The sequence below is a fragment of the Mytilus galloprovincialis genome, chromosome 14, assembly GCF_965363235.1.
Source record: "Mytilus galloprovincialis chromosome 14, xbMytGall1.hap1.1, whole genome shotgun sequence".
Classification (NCBI taxonomy): domain Eukaryota; kingdom Metazoa; phylum Mollusca; class Bivalvia; order Mytilida; family Mytilidae; genus Mytilus; species Mytilus galloprovincialis.
In genome coordinates, this window is record NC_134851.1 from 62000401 (window position 1) to 62014057 (window position 13657).

The 13657-nt window shown below is 32.2% G+C and overlaps 1 long non-coding RNA gene across 1 annotated transcript; it reads right to left on the reverse strand.

The window, feature by feature from the left end:
- Positions 1-2937: 2937 nt before the first annotated feature.
- Positions 2938-5724, reverse strand: LOC143058731 (uncharacterized). The gene is made up of 3 exons (XR_012973214.1): positions 5660-5724; positions 5324-5503; positions 2938-3246 (listed from the first exon to the last, which is right to left on the reverse strand). It is a non-coding gene; the product is annotated as an uncharacterized LOC143058731 (long non-coding RNA).
- Between the last annotated feature and the right edge of the window lie 7933 nt (positions 5725-13657).

Consider the following 13657-nt stretch of genomic DNA (forward strand, 5'->3'; position numbering starts at 1 on the left):
GGCGTACACAATTCAAATATCTTTGACATGTTTTATGCATCTCTTTAGTTACCCTTAACACTATACTTATTTCAAGATTTTGATTCATATCTACATATTTTTATCAAACTTGTTGACTAAAACAATTGATACGTCTGACCAATGTGATTTCTACACAAGACTCATAGGTGTCACTCCATTCGTCTAATAGAAAAGCTGAATAAAAAGATAAATTGGAAGAACAATTATAGTCAATTAAGATTGGAGTCGAGTGCACCCACAGAAGCGGGGTTCGAACTCACAACTTCAGTGTTGACTGGCTAGTGATTACAGTAGTAACTACTTCGACCACTCGGCCACCGAGGCCCCTTACAAGAATGAGATAAGCACCACTAAATAATGTGGTCAATAAGGCCAATATCTCAAATGGACAATACACGTGTCACGAAAAAAGATATAGAGCAAGTACTAATAAACTGTATATACAATCTATAATACTAAAATTACGAGGTCGAATTTGTCAGCCGTCATCACGTAAAAACGACGAATCAAAGAATTCAACTTTATATATAACTAATATAGTACAAAGGTGTAGATTAAAAATTACACCACTCCAGGGCCTTTTGTTTTCCACGTAATTAATATTGCCAATAATTAAGAAGTTCCGGGTCGAGTCCGATACCGATACCAATAGTATATTCACCTGTTACCGATTACCTTATCTGTACGTTCCGCATCTGACAGGCGCACCACCAAACGGTTTATTCAGGATTAATATGCTATATAGTATTACACGGGTCATAATCACAGGGTTGACACTACTTAATTGTCAATTGTTACCTATTGTAGTATTTTAATCAGTTAAACTTTCTAAGATAACAATACGAATCTATAATACTAAAATTACGAGGTCCAATGTAAGGGTACAATATATTTTTTGATTTAACTATGAATAACTGAAGTGTGTAAATTTACAATATAAATTTTAAAACCTATTGAAATATTATCTAGAGAATTATTCGAAAAGGCTTCCAAAATCTCATAAATTTGGTGCAAAATGACGGTGGGCATAAACATAAACAAGCTCCGTTAGAAATTGGTCATGATACTATTTGGCTTCAATTTTTAGAATACAGTAATAAAGTACTAACACCACACATAACTGTTTTATCCAGGTTTTTATCATAAAAACTGGTAAATTTAGAAAATGTTAGTATTGTCGCCTATGGCAGAATAAATAGTACCGTTTTCCCTGTTACCGATTACCTTATCTGTACGTTCTGCATCTGACAGACACACCACCAAAGGGTGTATTCAGGATTAATATGCTATATAGTATTACACGGGTCATAATCACAGGGTTGACACTACTTAATTGTCAAATTGTTACCTATTGTACTATTTTAATCAGTTAGACTTTCTAAGATAACAATACGAATACTAAAAATCTGGACTAAAATAAGGCGTATAGGTACAGTTTTCAATTTGTTAGCGGGCATGACGTAAAACAGCGAATCAAAGAATTCAACTTTATTTATAACTAATATAGGACAATGCTGTTGATTAAAAAATACTCCATTCCAGGACCTTTTGTTTTCCAAATAATTAATATTATCAATAATTGATAAGTTCCAGTTCGACGGCTTCAAACAGAAAGATTTGAAAGCAGAGAAAACTGTGTATCTTATAATCGGAATGACTTTATCAGATGACAATACTCTAATACTAAAATAAGGCTTGCGCATAGTTATATACTTTAATTCAGTCACGGACCCGCGATATCACGGGTGTGTTCTATTGTTAATAATAAACACTAGACATACGTTACAGATAAACTTAAAAAAAACAAAGTCATCATAGAGACCAGGATTCAAATTTTGTACGCTAGAGGTGCATGTCAACTAGAAAAGGCTCATAAGTGAAGCTCGTATCAAAAATATCAAATAGGCTATATAAAGTTCGAAGTTGAAGAACATTGTTAACCAAAATTTCCGAAAGATTTCACCAAATTCATGATTAGCTAAGGTAAACTATTCCTAGGTTAGAAAATCCATAGAATTTCGAAAACTTCAACCTCTGTTAACAGTTAGTGTATGATTATGACCATAGCAATGAAAATTCATGCCAACACAGAAGTACTAAAACTTAACAGCATATCAATCTATACAAGGCCTTGACATTACATTATGTCAAAGTCCAAACGACAAAACCTTCCTCATGATATGTGCACTGTGACAGTGCACAACACATTATAAACACTAATATGATTATTATTTATTATTATTACAAGCCGCATTTTAAAGCTCATTATAAAAACAATACAATTTCTCTTCGCGCTTTACATGTTACAAAATATACAGGTAGTCGTACATACACGAAACTGCAAAGTATAAAAACAATATATATAAGCATTAGGTGTGTACCTGTCCTAAGTAAGGAACCTGTTGTTCAGTGGTTGTCGTTTGTTGATGTGGTTCATAAATATTTTTCGTCTTCCTTTTTTTTTATATCGGTTATACCGTTGATTTTCCAGTTTGAATGGTTTTACGCTACACATTTTTGAGGCCCTTTATAGCTTGTTGTTCGGTGTCAGACAAGGCTCCGTGTTAAAGACCGTACTTTGAACTATAATGGTTTACTTTTACATTCTGAGATTTGGATGGAGAGTTTTCTCATTGGCAGTCATACCACATCTTCTTATATATATATATATGTATAATATCATAATTTTTATTATTTATTATGCTCTTCGTGGGCGTCGAGATTGCAAAATAAAGCTATTCTTATTCTTATTCTTATAATAAATTGAAATCTTATAATAAATTGAAATTTTCGATCTTAGACTGGCACTGGCAATTTCAAAACGTACATGTATTCAAAAATTGAAGAGCTAATAAAACCAAAAAGGACAAAATATATAGACAAAGCCGGGCAAGAATTATAAAGCACTATATGTCACACAATTCTATATCATTTATAGAAAATGTTTGATTTCAGCCATGCAAAAACTAGAAATATGCATCAGAATATTGGAAGTTCCTGTCCAACTCGAATCTAACAGCAGGATCTTGTCCACCTCTGTCTACACCAACTTGGACTTGGATTTACGAAATGATGGCTTCCTCTTATCCTCACAGCTAAATAGTAGTTGAGTGCGATCGATCTACAATGTTGCCTGGTAGCCCATTTCAAACCTGAACATGCATTTCGCATATCTCGAAGAAATCTCGAATCACAATAGCTCTGGTCATGGCCACAACGTGTTGCCTAAAATATTACCAAGATCATAATTTATTTATACATTATATACTAGTATCTTAAATTTTATCACTTTTACTTAATCAATAGTTAAATATCAATAGTACTTCGGTATTCTAAAAAATGGTTGCGTTTTATTCCCTGATTTCCTTGATAGATGTGTTGCTTCTTATCGGATGTTACAAAGCACATCAGCAACGCGATGCCCATCTAGAGCATTAAATTCGTAACCTTCTAAAGGTGAGTTCATTTTTGATTTATTTTTTTGGTAAGGTTCGTGTTGTCATGTGCTTTTTGTCATTATTATGATATATCTTTCTTTTTTGCAAAACATGAAACCTTGGCGGGTTAAAATGCAAACATAGAACATTATATACACAAGTGAAAAGAAACATAGTACATGATAAATGTTTTAAACATTCAAGTGAAGTTGGTATTAACAATACATATATATATATAATAATAATTGACCAATGTGGACCTAATTTTCGCAATTCCATAGATTGCTTTATATAGTCTACAACACTAGACAAAATATCGTTATTGGGATCTAGAATAGTTTAAAGTTTAGAGTTTGAGTTAAGCTGATTAAAAGTAGGATAATGGGTTTTAATTGCATTTATAAGGGAATGTCTTACATTACTATTAATTTGGCAATGAAGGAAAGGGTGTTCCTCATCATCTAAAAATTTACAAACTTTGCACAGTCTGTGTTCTATTTTAAAAAAAAATATAACGTCCTAATTTAATTTCAAAATTATGATCACTTACACGTAATTTTGTTAAAAGTTGACGACTATTAAAATTGTTTAGATTTTGTAAGTAGTCCTCCAATTTAATTTCATTTTTAAATTTACTACAGAAGATAAAGTTTTGAACGATTACAATATTTGAGAGTTTTTCAAGAGTGTTGTTATTATACTTTTCCTTCACAATATGTTTAAAAGTTTTTTTGAGTGATTTTTTTATAAGTTTAAAAGGTTTATCAAAGTCATAATATTCGTCTTCATCAATATCAAATTCTTTGAAAATATGCTTGGCAAAAAAGTATACCAAGTATATATTCCATCTTCAGACAAAGACTTATTTACTGCAAAAGCTTCTTTAACAAGAGGGTTTATTTCACACTAACATGATTCAGTTGATCGTATATTGAATATCTGAGTCACAGATGACCACGGAAAATGTCCTCTTGTATCTATAATTACGTCCTTTCTTCCTCGATTTTGACTTCATTAAATTAAATGCAATTATCATGTAAAAAGTAAAATCACAAAAACGACTGAACTCCGATGTAAATTCAAAACGGAAAGTCTCTAATCAAATGGCAAAATAAAACGATAAAACACATCAAACGAATGGAAAACGACTGTCATATTCCTGACTTGGTACAGGCATTTTCAAATGTAGAAAATGGTGGATTGAACCTGGTTTTATAGCGCTAAACCTCTAACTTGTATGACAGTCGCATCAAATTCCATTATATTTACAACGACGCGTGAACAAAACAGACATAATAGGTAATTTTTACTTGTAATAAGTATAGCACAACGTGTGTCACTAGTCAAGCACTCGCGGTTATTTATTTCATTTACTCGCGGTTATTTATTAATGAAATGCACATTTATATTTCATTTTCATTTGTCACCTTTATGAATATATACATAAAAAATGGATTTTAAAAAATTTTTGACTGCAGACTTCCACAGTTGAGACAAACTTATGTTAATAGGTTTATTTAAGGAATGACTGTACTATTTTTTCTGTCTATGAAGAAATAACATAAAATATTTGGTACACACTGAATAATGCGCGTAGCGGTTTATTTAACAGTGTGCACCACATTTTTTTAATTCGAATAGACAGAAAAAATATTACAGTCTTATAATTTAATTCTAAATTCCATTTTAAACCGTAGAAAACAATGAAAACAAGTTGATGACATTGGTCACATGACTAAATTATGTCTATGGGCTCAGAACAAAATAACGTCAGCCAATCAGAAGACGCGCGTTACATCCAAAATTAAATTATATTATAATAATTTATAACAATAACAAATGGAAAATATCATATTAACACTTACACAATTGTAGCAGATGTCATGTTTGTTACAAGATGGCGTAAACCTTCTTTTGTAGAAGTAAGGGAGGTTATATGGAATGCTGCAGCCATTAGAATGGCGGTTCCTGGTGCATGTCTGTGCATAGACGTCCAGAATCATAACAAAACTCGCAAAAACGAAAAACTGCACAGAGAACATTTTCTGCAAAAGGAAAATGAAATATAAATCACGACTTAAAAGTGAATAAAAAATATTGTAACGTTGCAACTTACAAATCATTTTGCTTGTAATGATAAATGTTTTATAACATTATAAAATACTGAGAGAGAGAGAGAGAGAGAGAGAGAGAGAGATTACCTTCAATAGTGACTGTTCTTCGAGCTACTAGATATGCAACTACTTCTACAAAGTATAACTGCACGGGCTGTTGTTTTTATATGAACCTCGAACCGTCAACCGGCATGTTTACATCCGTAAATAGGAAGAATTCGCAGTTTTATTGTTAAACAAAAATGAAATAGATTGCCAACAAAAAAATAATTCGGTTAAATAAGACGAACATCGCAATTATGTAATGTACATGTACCTGGTGCAATTGTTTAAATAAACTGATTGTATGGTTATATTTTTATAAGATGCATATGTATTGCATAGACAATCAAGTGTATGTACTATATTTCAAAAACTATATCCATACTTAGAAGAAAAGTTGATTGTTTATTTTATTTTTTTAATATTCTCGACAGCGGGGAAAACAATCTTTTTAATTCGATCTTCTGTAGGGAGTAGATACGTTGTTCACCGATGACTTTCTATGTCAATTAATACTGCAATCAGCCAACTATTGTACAAATAAAGATTTTGCTAAGTTTGTTCTTGTACAAATGATATGTCCTGTTACTCCGCTTCCGTATTGTGCAAACGGGAATATTTCTTTGGATGACAGCTCATTATATAAAAATTATAAAATTAAAAGAAAATAAAAAAAAACAATAAGTTCCGGCATTGTCGGAAATATATAATTGATCCTTTTTTGGGGGAACTAACAAAAGCTACAGGCTCCTCACTTGGAACAGGCGCAAAAATGCGGCGTGTTTGAACATGTGTTGTGGGATATCAACCCCTCCCCTTAATAATACCTCTAGCCAATTTAGAATAAACAACACACAGCAATACACACAGTAAATCTCGGTTTAAAAGAAGTCAGAGTCCGATGTCAGAATAAGTAACAAAAGAAACTAAGCAAAATGACAATTTCCACCTGACACTTAACTCGGTATGTAACACAACACAAATGTGTAACAACAGTTTATTCAAGCCGGTCTGGACCAGTGTCCATAACGGACGGTCTCCCTTTAACAGTGCAAGCAAGACATGCAATAGTTTATATACAATTTCATTTGAATAAAACAGTTTATCAAAATTTCGATTACTTTGACAATCATATAGTTTTTATTCGAAAGATGCACACATAAATATCTATCAAGCTGACTTCAATTGAAATGTTTTACCAATCTGGACAATTTGTAGTTATGAATCTTGCGTAATTACTATGTCCAGTTCATTAACTAATTGTTATTATAACATGTCAGCATATGGCCTTCGTGAGTACAATAATGTCATGTACTTATATCTACATACATGTAAGTTTAACCTTGAATTAAAACAATCAGTCAAAAACTTATTTTTAAAACTTTCTTGATAGATATTTACAATTAATTTTACTAAGAATATTAAGAATATATAAGTATATATATATATATATATACATTTTGAAGCGCATCATATTGTCACAGGTAGCCCTCAAACAGTCGGGCGCATTGCGTTTGCGCGCATTTGGGGATTAAAAAGTTTTACGTTTGCGTGCAGCTGTTGATTACATTTGCGCACAATTGTCTTTCAAGTAAAAAAAGGTATAAAAAAGGGGCTATATATAAATGATATAAAAATATAAATAACTATAACTTGATAACTTTCATAATAAATTTAACTATAAATCATTGACTTTGAAAAGTCATTAAAATTTGCTAATAAACAGTTTTATAAAATCAATGTAATTTTTGTTTGCAAGGGATATAAACATTAGGGTCTTACAAAAGAAGTGATTCTTTTATAACGGCAATTAAATTGTTGGTAAGAAAAACTAAGCGTATCAAATGGACCAGAGTGATACCGTATTTTTGTTAATGTCCACTACAAAACGGGTCAAATCTCCTTTTTTTTTAAATTATGAAAAAAATATCAGTGTACAGCTTAATACATGCTTTGATGAATACAATCAGTCTTGTTACTATAATGCAATATAGGGATTGTGGGGAAAAGATAAAACATGTGAATATGTCCCCTATGAAACGGTCACCTACGAAACAAGTATGGGAGAAAAACGTTTCGTAGTGGACACTACCACTACCATGCAGTCTCTTTTTACTCTTTTTTCAATTATATTCGTGCAAACAAATAACAAGGGTTAGTTTCATGTAATTTCTATTATGTTTTTATTAACATAGAACAGGGTTGATTTTTTTACATAAATAAGGCCGTTAGTTTTCTCGTTTAAATTGTTTTACATTGTCTTATCGGGGCCTATTATAGCTGACTATGCGGTATGGGCTTTACTCATTGTTGAAGGCCGTACGGTGACCTATAGTTGTTAATGTCTGTGTCATTTTGGTCTTTTGTGGATAGTTGTCTCATTGGCAATCATACCACATCTTCTTTTTTATATTGATGTCAACTACAAAACTTTGTGTCCACTACGAAACGGTTTTGTCAACTACGAAACGCATCAAAATGTCCACTACGTAACATGAGTTGTACCTTCATATGTGAAGTACTGTATAATATTTATCGATAGAAAATGGTTCTCCAATTCATAAAAAAATTAGATTTTTCTAGTATATACAGTAAACAAACTGGAATATCTATAGGAAACATTTAAATTGCAAAAATATGTGTGTATAGAAGCAGTTTCTCTACGAAACAGTACACAAATTATGAAAATAATATCATTTTAAAGAGTATTAAAGATTGCACTTTTTGTTTACAAACTGGTCTATAATAGAGGTAGTCAAAATAACTCTTGAAATTAAATTTTAGACAAGTTGATTTTCCATTTTTTTAGGTCTGAAAGTTACGCTTTTATTGATAAACGCCATTTGTCGTCAACGTATTTAATTGCATGTACCAAAAGGTATTCTCCTAAAAGCCTTATTCAAAAGAAAAAAAACAACCAATTTATCACGTAAAATGAGACATGTTTTAATAGAATCGATCTTTTAATCAAACAGTAAACAAAAAGCCTACTTTTTTCAACACATGAAGTCGGTACCATATTAAACCTATCACAAGACTTACGATTGGGCACCCCTTTGGCCAATATCTCCAATGTTCAACACATGTGGCACTAACGACGATACAGAACGTGCACTAACAAACTGTAATAAAAACTCAAAAGAGATAGACAAACGTTACATATTATCTTTAATAAAGAAAGTGTTTGTACGCCAGACGCGCGTGTCATCAAGAAACGACTTATCAGTGAAGCTCATATCAAACAAGTCAAGTATGCTTTATAAATAGATATAGGAAAATGTGGTGTGAGTGCCAATGAGACAACTCTTCATCCAAATAACAATTTTAAAAAAGTAAACCATTATAGGTCAATGTACGGCCTTCAACACGGAGCCTTGGCTCACACCGAACAACAAGCTATAACGGGCCCCAAAATTACTAGTGTAAAACCATTCAAACGGGAAAACCAACGGTCTAATCTATATAAAAAAAACGAGAAACGAGAAACACGTATAAATTACATAAACAAACGACAACTACTGTACATCAGATTCCTGACTTTGTAAAGTCCGAAATTGAAGAACATGCTAAACCAAAATTTCCGAAAGATTTTGCCTTATTCATGATCAGCTAAGGTAAACTATTCCTAGGTTAGAAAATCCATCGAATTTCGAAAACTTCAAACTTTGTTAACAGTAAAATGTATAATTATGACCACAGCAATAAAAAGTTATGTCAACACAGAAGTACTAAACGAAACCTACCCTTTCAGCGTATCAATCTATAAAAGGCCTTGACATGACATTATGTAAAAAAGTTCAAACGACAAAACCTTCCTCATGATATGTGCACAAACAATCGTAAACACTAATATGATTATTATTTTTTATTATTACAAGGCATTTTTAAAGCGTATATATAACAATACAATTTCTCTTCGCGCTTTACATGTTACAACATAAACAGAAAGTCGTACATACACGAAACTGCAAAGTAAAAAAGCAATATATATAAGCATTAGGTGTGTACCTGTCCTAAGTAAGGAACCTGTTGTTCAGTGGTTGTCGTTGTTGATGTGGTTCATAAATATTTCTCGTTTCTCGTTTTTTATATAGATTATACCGTTGATTTTCCCGTTTGAATGGTTTTACACTTCACATTTTTGGGGCACTTTATAGCTTATTGTTCGGTGTCAGCCAAGGCTCCGTGTTGAAGACCGTACTTTGACCTATAATGGTTTACTTTTACATACTGTGATTTGGATGGAGAGTTGTCTCATAGGCACTCATACCACATCTTCTTATATCTATGTATATATCATAATTTGTATTATTTATTAAGCTCTTAATGGGCGGCGAGATTGACAAATAAAGCTATTCTTATCCTTATTTTTATAGTAAATTGAAATCTTCGATGATGATAGACCGGCACTGGTTTACTGTATGGAGACTGATTGCCGCCTACTATATCTCTTTTTGTTGATTTGATCATCGATTTGCTGTCTCATTGAAGTATAACCTCCCTTTGATGTTGGAAGATCAGACTTTTTATCTTTTTTGACATAAACATAACATTTTTTATATCAACATAAACGGTACTAGTTTTACTGCACAAGATGAGCATTTCGACAATTCATGTCTGTTCATTGCAGTGATGCCCGAGTCAAAATTGTTTGAAATTTCAAAACGTATTCAAAAATTGAAGAGCTAATAAGACCAAAAAGGAAAAAATATATAAACAAAGCCGGGCAAGCATTATAAAGCATAATATGTCACACAATTATATATCATTTATAGAAAATGTTTGATTTCAGCCATGCAAAAACTAGAAATTTGCATCAGAATATTGGAAGTTCATGTCCAACTCGAATCTAACAGCAGGATCGTGTCCACCTCTGTCTACACCAATTAGGACTTGGATTTACGAAATGAAAGCTTCCAAATACCCTCACAGCTAAATAGTAGTTGTATGCGATCGATCTACAATGTCGCCTGGTACTTGAACTTGAACATGCATTTCGCATATCTTGAAGAAATCTATAATCACAATAGCTCTGGTTATGGCCACAATGTGTTGCCTAAAATATTACCAGGATCATAATTTACTTATACATTATATACTACAATTTGATCACTTTTACCTAATCAATAGTTAAAAATAAATAGTATTTGAAATTGTCCCTCGGTATTGCAGAAAAAATGGTTGCGTTTATACGATTTCCTTGATAGATGTGTTGCTTCTTATCGGATGTTAACTAACACTTGAGTCGAACGCGGCGGATGCCAGGCCACATCTGGAGCATTAAATTCGTAGCCTTCCGAAGATGGGTTAATTTCCAACATGATTTGGTTGACCGTATACTGTAAATTAAGAAATTATTGCGATGTTTGTATTTTAGAGAAAAATGCAACATGGTTACCTTCGCAATAAATATAACTCTTGAAATTATTTATATGAATCAAAAAGGATTTTTCTGAATATCGCAAAAACTAAAATCGCATTTAAGTCTAAAATGACAAAATTGCAATAATAGATGCACGCAATAATTTCTTAATTTACAGTATTGAATATCTGAGTCACAGATGACCATATAAAATGTCCACTTGTAACTATAATCACGTCCTTTCGTCTTCGATTTTACATCATTAAATTAAATGTAATAATTGTGTAATTTCTACTTGCAATAAGTAGCACAACGTGTGCCACCAGTTGAGCTCATGGGTTAACTCGCGGTTATTTAGTCCCCGAAGAGTTAAAGTCATATACAATACAAATATACAAATATATATACACATTAGTAGTGGAGTTCACCTACATTGACGAGTATTGTCTCCTGTCTTGATATCTACGCTCTAGTTTACAGATCGTTATGTTCACTTTAACGTGTTGTGTTTGTGGATTATCCTTGGTTTATTCGTCGTTATACCAATCATGTATTTGTTTGACTGTGTTTTTTTTATTGTCATTTGTCACCTTTATACAATTTATATACATAAAAAATGGAATTTAAATACTTTCTGACTGTAGATTTCCACAGTTGAGACAAACTTATGTCAATAGGGTTATATTATGATAACAATAACAAATGGAACATATCATATTAACACTTACACAATAGTAGCAGATGTCATGTTTGTTACAAGAGGGTGTAAACCTTCTTTTGTACAAATACGGGAGGCCAAGAGTGTCGCAGCCATCAGAATGGCTGTTCCTGGTACAGGTCTGTGCATAGACGTTCAGAATCATAACAAAACTCGCAAAAACGAAAAACTGCACAGAGAACATTTTCTGTAAAAGTAACATGAAATATAAATCATGACTTAAACACTCAATAATAAAATTGTAACATTGCAACTTACAAATCATTTAGCTTGTAATGATAAATGTTTCATAACATTATAAAATACTTTGAGAGAGAGAGAGAGAGAGAGAGAGAGAGAGAGAGAGAGAGAGAGAGAGGAAAATGAAATATAAATCATGACTTAAAAAGTGAATAAAAAATATTGTAACGTTGCAACTTACAAATCATTTTGCTTGTAATGATAAATGTTTCATAACATTATAAAATACTTTGAGAGAGAGAGAGAGAGAGAGAGAGAGAGAGAGAGAGAGAGAGAGATTACCTTCAATAGTGACTGTTCTTCGAGCTACAAGATAGGCAACTACTTCTACAAAGTATAACTGCACGGGCTGTTGTTTTATATGAACCTCGAACCGTCAACCGGCATGTTTACATCCGTAAATAGGAAGAATTCGCAGTTTTATTTTCAAACAAAAATGAAATGGATTGCCAACAAAAAAATAGTTCGGTTAAATAAGACGAACATCGCAATTATATAATGTACATGTACCTGGTGCAATTGTTTAAATAAACTGATTGTATGGTTATATTTTTATAAGATGCATATGTATTGCATAGACAATCAAGTGTATGTACTATATTTCAAAAACTATATCCATACTTAGAAGAAAAGTTGATTGTTTATTTAATTTTTTTAATATTCTTGACAGCGGGGAAAACAATTTTTTAATTCGATCTTCTGTAGGGAGTAGATACGTTGTTCACCGATGACTTTCTATGTCAATTAATACTGCAATCAGCCAACTATTTTACAAATCAAGATTTTGCTAAGTTTGTTCTTGTACAAATGATATGTCCTGTTACTCCGCTTCCGTATTGTGCAAACGGGAATATTTCTGTGGATGACAGCTCATTATATAAAAATTATAAAATTAAAAGAAAATAAAAAAAAACAATAAGTTCCGGCATTGTCGGAAATATATAATTGATCCTTTTTTTTTTTGTGACAGTTCATTTTGGGGAACTAGCAAAAGCTACAGTCTCCTCACTTGGACACCATGTATCATCAGTACACCGGATATAGGTACTAACCAAGCGGGGATGATCGATTTTGACCTTACAAGGTAACGAAGATCTTTGTTTTGCTTTATCAATATTCAATGTACATTTCTCAACATTTGAAATTCCTGCTCCCAAATAATTTTCGCATCGATTTTTCCTATTCATAAAACAACGTTGATATTCTAAAAAGAACAGTTAACTTGTTTATGTGCAAATAGTTGTGAATGTCAACACTAACTTTCAGTTCAGATACAGTTGTTGAGACATTTACATGTTTTATCTGAACGAAACCTAATACAGGGATAAAGTAAAAGTAACCAATCATAAACCTACCCGTGAATACTCATTCCTTGAAACTTTTGGGGCAATAAACGAGTATGAAAACAAAAGTGTTTGTGTACGGTGTATAACAACATAACTATGCACCGTACATAAGGATTTATGTGGTAAGCTAAACACCGTACACAACCCTTCTTTCGAGATAAAATATCGAAAAATAACATCTGCATGAAAGATTTGAATGCCAATTATTGAAACAGCTATATTCATTACACACACACAGTGGCCTTCTATCAGAAAAAGAGTTGCAATGAATATAGAATATATCGGATGAGACGAGGGCCAACTTCTTTGACAAGTATTTGCACATGTTTTTTGTAATCGTTCTTGTTTTGGGAAAATATTGAAACATCTCTTATCAT